Raw genomic sequence first — 10,874 nt, forward strand, 5'->3', positions numbered from 1 at the left:
TGGGGTTTAGCACTAGGAATCCTGATGGTAGAGGTGCGCTAAATAAATAAACAAACAAAAATAATTTGACTTGCTAGACATACATAAATGATGGTAAACCTAAAGTTCCTTAAAAGCTGCAGGTAGCACCCAAACTTCTCTCTTCATGGATTAAGATTGGCCAAAGGGTACACCTTGTCTACATTAATTGCCTAGTGTGTAAAGGCTACAAATCACGTGGGCTTGTATGTCAGCCTCAGCAGGCTCTAAAGTATTTTTTTCTATCTTGTTATTTGATCTACTTGTAAGTTAATAAAACTATTCTTCTTGAAAGCGAAAACTGACAGGACATTGAGTTTGGGTGTGTTTTGTGTGTCATGCTTGAGCCAAGTTCATAGAGTAATCTTTGACTTCCTAAAGTTCTGGAGAACCAACACCCAGTTGTTAATCAGTACCCGCGACCTTGGGACACAATGGGGAATGATAGAACCCACAACGGATCCTGCTCAGTGGCCCCTGATTTTCCTAAGATCAAAAGGGCAGGTCTTGTAACAAGTAACACACGAAGGTTGCAGGAAAGAGAGAAAATAACACCTGCCAATTAGAGAAGAAGATGCAAATGCCATATCCCAAAGCAACAGGTCAACATGAGTTTATTAAATCACACCAAGAGGCAACTCCAAAGCCACACAGAGAATATAGAAAACAAAGAACTATCACCAACAATCCTATAAAACACTAAATATAGAAAAAATACGTCTAAAGTGAAATTCAAGAGAACACCGAGCATGCAAAAACACGCACAGTACCAATCTATATGCAATACACTGACCCTAAGAAAAAATAACACTGGTTTATTGAAGAAGGCCCTGCACATCTAAGAAGCAGTAAGTACCCCTGCAGCCAATGCATCAGGAGAACACCTGACACAGAACAAGGAAAAATACCAAAACGTTTATATCTACTGTTTGGGCAGAGGAGAACAGGAGGCACAAGTAACGAAAATAACTAATCCAGGAGAAAATATTCTGTATACATACACGTAACATAAGGTATAGTAAAGAATATATGAGGCAGACGGCTAATAAATGCAGATCGGGAAACTAGGGGAAGGCTGGGGCAGTCCCCTCAAACATGACTTTAAGTGGGATGAAAACACTGGGGTGGGGTCTCTCAAATGGTGGTGGTCGTTGTAATTAAGGGCGTGGCTTAGACACGAGCTAAAAATCTGTGCTTTGCATGGTGTGCCACCTGACTGGTATTTTGCTGCTTGTGTCATTGCATCCAGACACATAATACAACAGGTAACATTCCACATAGAACAAGCCAGGACTTTTGGCTTTGTTATTGGTTGTTAGTTGCATGAGATAAATATGCAGCAACTATGGCTTCGTTGTATGTAATATTGAAAAAGCTTCAGTTCTGAAATGACGAGACGGTGGAAGAACTATAACGAGCCTCTGAGGTTACATCAAAGGCAGTGAAGGGTGGTGCTGCTGCAGAATTAAGATGTATTTGTTTCATCCTGAGGGTGAGGGGAAAAATGGAGAGCCCGAAAGGGATCCGTCTCGGTACCTGCTGTTTAGAACTGTCGGTGCTGAGCACCAGCAAGACCCGGCCCACTTAAAGCCCTGCCCTCAACTGAATGAATTACTTTATATCACACACACACTGACGCACTAATTAGGTTTGTAAGAGTTTCTCTCTTTGCGATAGCGATACATAAGGCTCTAAACCAAACCACCACAGATCACACAGAGAGTCAGCTGGCTAAGCAGTCACCTGCTAAGCAGTCGTAGCCCCAAATGCACCGCTCGGTCCGCAGGTGGAAGTGGACAGTCCCCATTAACGACAAGAATAATGGTGAGCGTGCCCCGTCCCGCAGCCGCCGCTGCTCTTGGGACACCAAACCACAGCTGACGCGGGTCACCACGCAGCAGACAGGGCACTGGGAGCGCTTCCTGCTCGCAGGCTGACAGTAGCTATAGCTAACACGCTCTCCTCACCAGTCAACACACACCTGTGGCTTCAGAGGGGTTCGGCATGGGGGCTCCACGCATGTCCCGCCCCCGGGGGTGCTGTCACCTCTTCCAGTCCCCTGGACACGCGCTCTCTCCTGGACCCCGGGGCTGGAGGCTCAGCGCACATTGCACTCTGTGTCCCGGGCCGTCCAAACTCCACTCTGCCGAGCCCAGGCGTGCCGGGCGGGGCGGGGCCAATCAAGAGCCGGGCGTGCTCGACACTCCCCGGGGCCCGCCCCGCGCCGGGCCTGCTGATACCTCGCTGCCGGGCTGTCAGTCAGTGCGTGCCAGCGGCCGCGAGGTGCCTGGTCTCGTGCAGACTCAGACTGGGATCTCTGAGGCACGAGACGGCTGCTTTCTGGCAGCAGCTCTCATGGAGTGTCCTCGTGCACGCCTTTGGGTCTCTGGTGCACTGGCGGCCTCCTTCAGGTGTTCCAGCACCTGAGAACTGCAAGCCGCCTGTTTCCTGAAAGCTTGTCCGCCCCTCATCTTTCTGTTGGTATGTCAGCGGGTCTGTCCCATGGAGGAGTGTCAGTCTATCTATCCATTTTGAAGTAGAGTGCCAGGGAATTAATTGTCCGTTATAATCCTATCTCCGGCGGAGTCTTTGCCTGTTCATTCTCGGTCAGCTGACTGATGTTAGCCTGTCCGCTTAGGCAGGGTCGAGCCCCTCTCGGCCCAATGATGGGCTGCTACATAGTTTGTTCTTTGATAGTGTCAGTCAGTCAGTCTACTCTCTTCCGGTGGTACCTGTTGATCTGCTAAGTTCTGTTTCCTGCCTGTCTACCCCCTGATGGTGAACCAGTAGTGTTTTAAATGGACAGGTACCGTCCGGTACTGAGTACCTGCATTTCTTTAATTTGAAAGGGAGAGTATCGGCACTTCTCAGCAGTGCTGCTATACATTTAATGGGGGATACCGGCACTTCTCAGGAGAAAGCAGGTACTCTAAATAGTGATTACCAGGTCACTTTCTCATGTGTCATTCAGTCCAATAGCCGCACAAGTGGATCACCCTGCCACCTCTTCGACGGTGTGTCCGTCAGTCTGTCCGTTGTACGAGGCGTTAGCCTGTCCACTGTATGAGAATGCATCGACCTGGCTGCTTTCGGGGTTCGTTTGCTGTCTACGCTCTTCTGACATCGTATTGGCCTGTCCGCGCATTGAAAGTGCGTCCGTCTGTCAGCTCAGATTGAGGGACAGCATTTTTTTCACCCTCCGATGGTGTGCCAGCCTGTCTACGGTTTGAATGTATGCTGGCCTATACATTCCCCTCTGGTAGTTTGACTTCCTTTCCACACGCTTCTGACAGCGTATCGCCCTAACTTCTCTTCTGCTACCTTGGTTGCCGGGCCAACACTCTACTCTGATATTGTATCAGCCTGTATGCTCGCTGTTTGTGTTTTCACACAATTCTATAAAACACTAACTATAGAAAACATACATCTAAAGGGCAATTCAAAAGAACACTGGACATAAAAAAAACACGCACCGTACAAATTACCAGAGCACCATGGATTTCAACCATGCTGTCCGATTAAGCGCCGGCCGCAGGCTTGCAGCCGCGCCTCTGCCCTCTTAAAATAGTCGCAAGGCAGCGACCGTGGGGCAGGTCAGGTTTATCTGTGAGTTTGGCGCGAGAGTGTGCCTCGGTGTGTGTTTGCCTGACTGTCTGCGTGTGTGTACACTGTCTGCTGCCACTGGGCCTTTTCTGTTCCTGTGCAAACAGGCAGGCTGCTTTATCGTCGAAGGTTCAGGCTATTGAATGTTGCGGTGGCGTGGAAGAGAGGAGAAAATATGTCCACGCTTGGGCAAGCTGCCCGTCCGATCAAATTCACTGCTCACAATTACTAATTACTGCAACAGAGTATCTTGAAACCAAATACTCCATTCCTTTTAGAGAATATGATACGATCAACTGACCACAGGTATTGGTAAAAGAGTGAGAACTGGTGAACCTTTCGCTGTATACATGAAAAACAAGCATTGGCAAAGCCAATAGGTCTCACCTTTAGGAAGTAGTTGCTTTACAAATGTTTTTTAGCCATGTTGTTCAGCATGGCTAAAGAGGAAAATATAAAAAGGTGCTATGATGCAGCTGCACTGGCTACATCATTTTGCTATCTGTGCACCACACACACCTAGAAAATTGTGTGGGGGCTTTTCTTTCTTTCTATATACTGATTTAAGTTGGATTGGTAAATGAAACAAGCATTTGCAATGCAATAGGTCTCGCATTATGAAAGTGAGCTATTGGTCTTGTAAAGGACACATTTTTTATTTATGTGTTGGTTTTGAAAATAGCGAAATGAATAGCTTTGTCATTTACAATGCCAATACTTTTAACTTTTGCAAATGTGACACCTATAGCATTTGTAATGCAACATGTTTTGGATTTACGTGACTTAGATGTATTGATATTACAAATAACAATGGCTTTTAATTTTTTAAAATAATGAATACTTAAATAAAAGTTCTTGTAATTTATAATGGCAATAGCTTAAACTTTTGTAAATAACTTTTATGAAGATTATGTTCAGCGTATTTTATTGTGATGAAAATCCAAGAACAGAAGTGAAATATTAACATCTTTTTGTGACATTCGTAATAAAGCTTGAAACATTGAGAGAACATATTTGAACCAGTTGTTGTTGAATGGTTGCACAGATTGATGCTGTGGTGGCGCTGAGTGATGTTGTGGTGGCGACGAGTGATGCTGTGGCGTTCAGTGATGCTGTGGTAGCACATAGTGATGTTGTGGTGCCCCTGAGTGATGCTGTAGGGGTGCGATAGATAGATAGAGTGAGGGCGATAGATAGAGGGAGGGCAATAGATAGATAAATAGACTGAGGGCGATAGATAGATAGATAGATAGATAGATAGATAGATAGATAGATAGATAGATTTATATGTTGGTTTCGAAAATAGAGAAATTAATAGCTTTGTCATTTACAACGCCAATACTTTTAACTTTTGCAAATGTGACAGCTATAGCATTTGCAATGCAACATGTTTTGTATTTACGTGACTTAGATGTATTGATATTACAAATAACAATGGCTTTTAATTTTTTTAAAATAATTAATACTTAATTAAAAGTTAGTGTAATTTATAATGGCAATAGCTTAAACTTTTGTAAATAACTTTTGTGAAGATTATGTTCAGTGTGTTTTATTGTGACGAAAATCCAAGAACAGAAGTGAAATATTAACATCTTTTTATGACATTTGTAATTAAGCTTGAAACATTGAGAGAACATATTTGAACCAGTTGTTGTTGAATGGTTGTACAGATTGATGCTGTGGTGGCGCTGAGTGATCTTGTGGTGGCGACAAGTGATGCTGTGGCGTTCAGTGATGCTGTGGTAGCGCATAGTGAAGTTGTGGTGCCCCTGAGTGATGCTGTGGTGGTGCGATAGATACATTGAGGGTGATAGATAGATAGAGTGAGGGTGATCGATAGATAGAGTGAGGGCGATAGATAGATAAATAGAGTGAGGGCGATAGATAAATAGACAGAGTGAGGGCGATCTATAGATAGAGTGATGGCGATATATAGAGTGAGTGCGATAGATAAACAGATGGAGTGAGGGCGATAGATAGACAGATAGCTAGAGTGAGGGCGATAGAGTGAGAGCGATTGATAGAGTGAGGGCGATAGATAGATAGATTGATAGAGAGTGAGGACGATAAATAGATAGAGTGAGGGCGATAGATAGATAGATTGATAGAGAGTGAGGACGATAAATAGATAGATAGAGTGAGGGCGATAGATAGAGTGAGGGCAATAGCTAGATAGATAGAGTGAGGGAGATCGAGAGATAGAGTGAGGGCGATAGATAGATAGAGGGCTATAGATAGAGGGCGATAGATAGATAGAGTGAGGGCGATAGATAGAGTGAGGGCGATAGATAGAGTGAGGGCGATAGATAGAGTGAGGGCGATAGATAGATAGAGGGCGATAGGTAGATAGAGGGCGATAGATAGATAGATTGATAGATAGAGAGTGAGGACGATAAATAGATAGATAAAGTGAGGGCGATAGATAGAGTGAGGGCAATAGCTAGATAGATAGAGTGAGGGAGATCGAGAGATAGAGTGAGGGCGATAGATAGATAGAGTGAGGGCGATAGATAGAGTGAGGGCGATAGATAGATAGAGTGAGGCCGATAGATAGATAGATTGAGGGTGATAGATAGAGTGAGGGCTATAGATAGATAGAGGGCGATAGATAGAGTGCGATAGATAGAGTGAGGGTGATAGATAGAGTGAGGCCGATAGATAGAGTGAGGCCGATAGATAGAGTGTGGGCGATAGATAAATAGATTGATATATAGATAGAGAGTGAGGGCAATAGATAGAGTGAGGGCAATAGATAGATAGAGTGAGGGCAATAGATAGATAGAGTGAGGGCGATAGATAGATAGAGTGAGGGCGATAGATAAAGTGAGGGCGATAGATAGATAGAGTGAGGGCGATAGATAGATATTATTATAATTATTATGCGTTCTTATATAGCGCTCGATTACCCGTAGGCATCTCAGCGCTTGCCTTGGGAACCCGTCCTGGCATTTTCCCTGTGAGATACCCATACTGGGCATCCCCAAGGTGAAAGCCAGGCATCCCGCCGCAGGGGGGCCGTAGTGGGGATTAAGCAAGCTGATGCCCAGAGCTGCAGAGTGTGAACCCGTGATTCGAGTAGGCACCGAAACGAGAATTATTGAGTCCGTGGATATTTGGGCTCAAGACCCTGCCGCGTCGGAAATTGAACCCTGGTCCCGGGTCTGACCTCTGCTTCAGGGTCTGCCTCCTCTAACCAGTGAGACACTTCTCCACTAAGATAGAGTGAGGGCAATAGATAGATAGAGTGAGGGCGATAGATAGAGTGAGGGCGATAGATAGATAGATAGAGTGCTAGATAGATAGAGTGAGGGCGATAGATAGAGTGAGGACGATAGATAGATAGAGTGAGGGAGATAGATAGAGTGAGGGCGATAGATAGATGTGTGTGGTTGTTTGTGTGTGTGTGTGTGGTTGTGTGTGGTCGTGTGTGGTTGTATGTGTGTGTGATTGGGTGTTGTTGTGTGTGTGGTTGTGTGTGTAGTTGGGTGTGTGGCTGTGTGTGTAGTTGTGTGTGTGGTTGTGTTTGTGGTTGTGTGTGTGGTTGTGTGTGTAGTTGTGTGTGTGGGTGTATGTGGGTGTGTGCAAGGGGCTGTTTGTGGTTATAACTTTTGCAAATGTGACACCTATAGCATTTGTAATGCAATATGTGTTGTATTTATGTGACTTACATGTATTGATATTACAAATAACAATGGCTTTTAATTTTTTTAATAATGAATACTTAAATAAAAGTTATTGTAATTTATAATGGCAATAGCTTACACTTTTGTAAATAACTATTGTGAAGATTATGTTCAATGTATTTTATTGTGACGAAAAATTCAAGAACAGAAGTGAAATATTAACATCTTTTTGTTACATTTGTAATAAAGCTTGAAACATTGAGAGAACATATTTGAACCAGTTGTTGTTGAATGGTTGCACAGATTGATGCTGTGGTGGCGCTGAGTGATGCTGTGGTGGCGCTGAGTGATGTTGTGATGGCGAACGAGTGATGCTGTGGCGTTCAGTGATGCTGTGGTAGCGCATAGTGATGTTGTGGTGCCCCTGAGTGATGCTGTGGTGGTGCTGAGTGATGCTGTATGCTATGCTATGTTTTGTTTTGCTATCCTATGTTTTGTTTTGTTATGCTATGCTCTGTTTTGCTATCCTATGCTTTGTTATGCTATGCTATGTTTTGTTATGTTATGCTATGTTTTGTTGTGTTTTATTATGCTATGCTTTGTTTTGCTATGCTATGCTATGTTTTGTTGTGTTTTATTATGCTATGCTATGCTGTGTTTTGCTATGCTATGTTTTGTTATGCTATGTTTTGTTGTGTTTGGTATGCTATGCTATGTTTAGCTATGCTATTATATGTTTTGTTTTGCTATGCTATGTTTTGTTGTGTTTTGTTAAGCTATGTTATGTTTTGTTGTCTTTTGCTATGTTTTGTTATGCTATGTGTTGTTGTGTTTTGTTATGCTATGTTTTGTTATGCTATGCTATGTTTAGTTTTGCTATCCTATGCTTTGTTTTGTTTTTCTATGCTATGTTTTGTTGTGTTTTGTTATGCTATGTTTTGTTGTGTTTTGCTATGCTATGCTTTGTTATGCTATGCTATGTTTTGTTATGCTATGCTATGTTTTGTTGTGTTTTATTATGCTATGTTATATTTTGCTATGCTATGTTTTGTTATGCTATGTTTTGTTATGCTATGCTTTGTTTTGTCATGCTATGCTAAGCTTTGTTTTGTTATGTTATGCTATGCTTTGTTATGCTATGCAATGCTGTGTTTTGCTATGCTATGTTTTGTTATGCTATACTATGTTTTTTCTGTTTTGCTATGTTATGTTATGCTATTTTTTGTTATGCTATGCTTTGTTTTGTTATGGTATGCTATGTTTTGTTATCTTATGCTATGTTTTGTTCTGCTATGTTTTGTTGTGTTTTGTTATGCTAAGTTTTGTTATACTATGCTATGTTTTTTGTTTTGCTATGCTTTATGTTATGCTATGCTTTGTTTTGTAATGCTATGTTTTGTTATGCTATGTTTTGTTGTGTTTTGTTTTGCTATGCTATGCTTTATTGTGTTTTGCTATGCTATGTTTTGTATTGTTATGCTGTTTTGTTTTGCTATCCTATGTTTTGTTTTGTTATGCTATGCTATGTTTTGCTATCCTATGCTTTTTTTGTTCTGCTATGCTATGCTGTGTTTTGTTATGCTATGCTATGTTTTGTTATGCTATGCTGGTGAGGGTGAGTGAGGGTGTGTGAGGGTGAAGGGGTGTGAGGTTGAGGGGGCGAGGGTGAGTGAGGGTGTGTGAGGGTGTCTGTGGGTGAGGGTGTGAGGGTGAGAGGGTGAGGGTGTGTGAGGGTGTGAGGGTGTGAGGGTGTGAGGGTGTGTGAGGGTTAGGATGTGAGGGTGTGTGAGGGTGATGGGGTGTGAGGGTAAGGGTGTGTGAGGCTGAGGGTGTGTGAGGGTGAGGGGGTTTGAAGGGATGTGAGAATGAGGGGGGTGTGAGGGGGCATGAGGGTGTGTGAGGTTGAGGAGGTGTCAGGGTGAGGGGGTGTGAGGGTGAGGGAGAATGAGGGTGAGGGGGTGTGAGAGTGAGGGTGTGGGGTTGTGAGGGTGTGGGGTTGTGAGGGTGTGTGAGGGTGAGGGTGGAGGGGTGAGGGGGGGTGGGGGTGAGGGTGAGAGTGTGAGGGTGACGGGGTGAGGGTTTGTGAGGGTGTGTGAGGGTGAGGTGGTGTGAGAATGAGGGGGGTGTGAGGTTGAGGGTGTGTGAGGGTGAGGGGGTGTGAGGGTGAGGGGTTGTGAAGGTGAGGGAGAGTGAGGGTGAGGGGGGTGTGAGGGTGTGTGAGGGTGAGCAACGATGTATGCTCTGAAAGGTGCTTGTGAATTTCTTAAAGGTAAACACAAGGAAACAGAAACCTTGCACAAATACCCTGCAGTTGGAATGGAGATAGGGAGAATGATCAATAATACGGACGATGGGGAAGAAGAAATAAAAGTAAATCAATCCCAGCACAAGTAGCAGAACAACGCTAATCAAAAACAAGCAATCAGTACTTGGTCCATACTCCACGAAAGGGAAAAACAAAGGAAGAGAAAGTGAAACCGGCAAGCTCAGACCAATAAGGAGCCAGCAAATAGGAGTGGCAATGAAGCCAACAATTGGTAAGCAGTGGATGGGCTCCAAACCCTTTTTTTTAACCAAAATATCTAGCAAGCGACAGTGCATGCACTGTCTCAGACCTAGCGAGTCACAAATCAGAGGCTACTACATTAGCCCTAGCATGGTTGAATGTTCAATTTTGAAAGACAGAAAATTCAATAGTATGCATCAAAAAGGTTTGTGTTCGAAATTGAGTCTGTCTGTACAATTGACAATTAGCTTAGAAGCTAAAGGTTTGTTTTTGTACAATATTCAAATAATACATTCTGTTTTTACATGTACTCACCCATTCTGTAAGATAACCAAAACACACATCAACTAATCCTAGAGTTAAACCCATCACTTATTCCCTTTTTTAATGTACTCTTACAGCTACCAGTAACTCTTTACACGAAGTACTAACCCCACCACTCACCTAGCCCTATCCTTAACACTAAGCCTGGCCTTTACCTTAACCATAACTGTAAAACACAACCCCAACCATCACCTTACCCCTCATCAAAAAGTTGACCAAACCCATTAGCTAATGCAAGTGTAATCTAAATGTCTTTTAATATTTTTAAACTACTTTTGGATTGTTTGCTTTTTCCTCCCCAAAAGATCATTTAAACAATTATTTTTTTTCAAATTTTAAATTGAAACTGTTTTGTTTTTTAATCTAGTTTGTTATAACATTTGACTTATACTGTGATAAGCAAGGTAATGTGGGTAACAAAGACATCAATGAGTGGTTTGAGCAAGAAAATGTAAACAATTAATCTACATATGGAGAAAATGGATTTACATGCTGGTGGGTTGTGTTGTTTTCATCAGGTCTCTCCTGTGCCAGTCCACAGACTTGTGTTTTGCTTTCTCTAGGTCCCAGCATTATGCCACCTAATAGATTTGCTTCATTCTTGCAAACAACCCACTCCACCTCTCTTAACCTCTCCACCTCCATGATTCCCTAGGAAGAAGTGCTAAGAGATGCAGTATCCCCTTCCCCGGCTCTAAGCCTGACCATAACTTCAGTTCCCAACCCATTCTCGAGTATAGGCACCCCCCTCCTTGGTCATCTGATGGAATTTACTATTCTTTACCTTAACCGCATACAGA

General features: G+C 43.2%; 1 protein-coding gene across 6 annotated transcripts in view; it reads right to left on the reverse strand.

Annotated features, from left to right (window-relative positions):
- The window catches only part of MICAL2 (microtubule associated monooxygenase, calponin and LIM domain containing 2), a 1,053,240-nt gene extending 1,051,055 nt beyond the window's left edge, over positions 1–2,185 (reverse strand). For 3 of the 6 annotated variants that reach the window (XM_078680928.1, XM_078680927.1, XM_078680925.1), the window contains exon 1: positions 2,000–2,176. The gene's annotated coding sequence lies outside the window, so the exon portion shown is untranslated. Of the gene's footprint in view, positions 1–1,985 lie in introns of all 6 variants that reach the window. The other 3 variants (XM_078680924.1, XM_078680923.1, XM_078680926.1) reach the window with 3 other exon arrangements.
- Positions 2,186–10,874: the final 8,689 nt, after the last annotated feature.

This window comes from Lissotriton helveticus, chromosome 3_1, assembly GCF_964261635.1.
Source record: "Lissotriton helveticus chromosome 3_1, aLisHel1.1, whole genome shotgun sequence".
Classification (NCBI taxonomy): domain Eukaryota; kingdom Metazoa; phylum Chordata; class Amphibia; order Caudata; family Salamandridae; genus Lissotriton; species Lissotriton helveticus.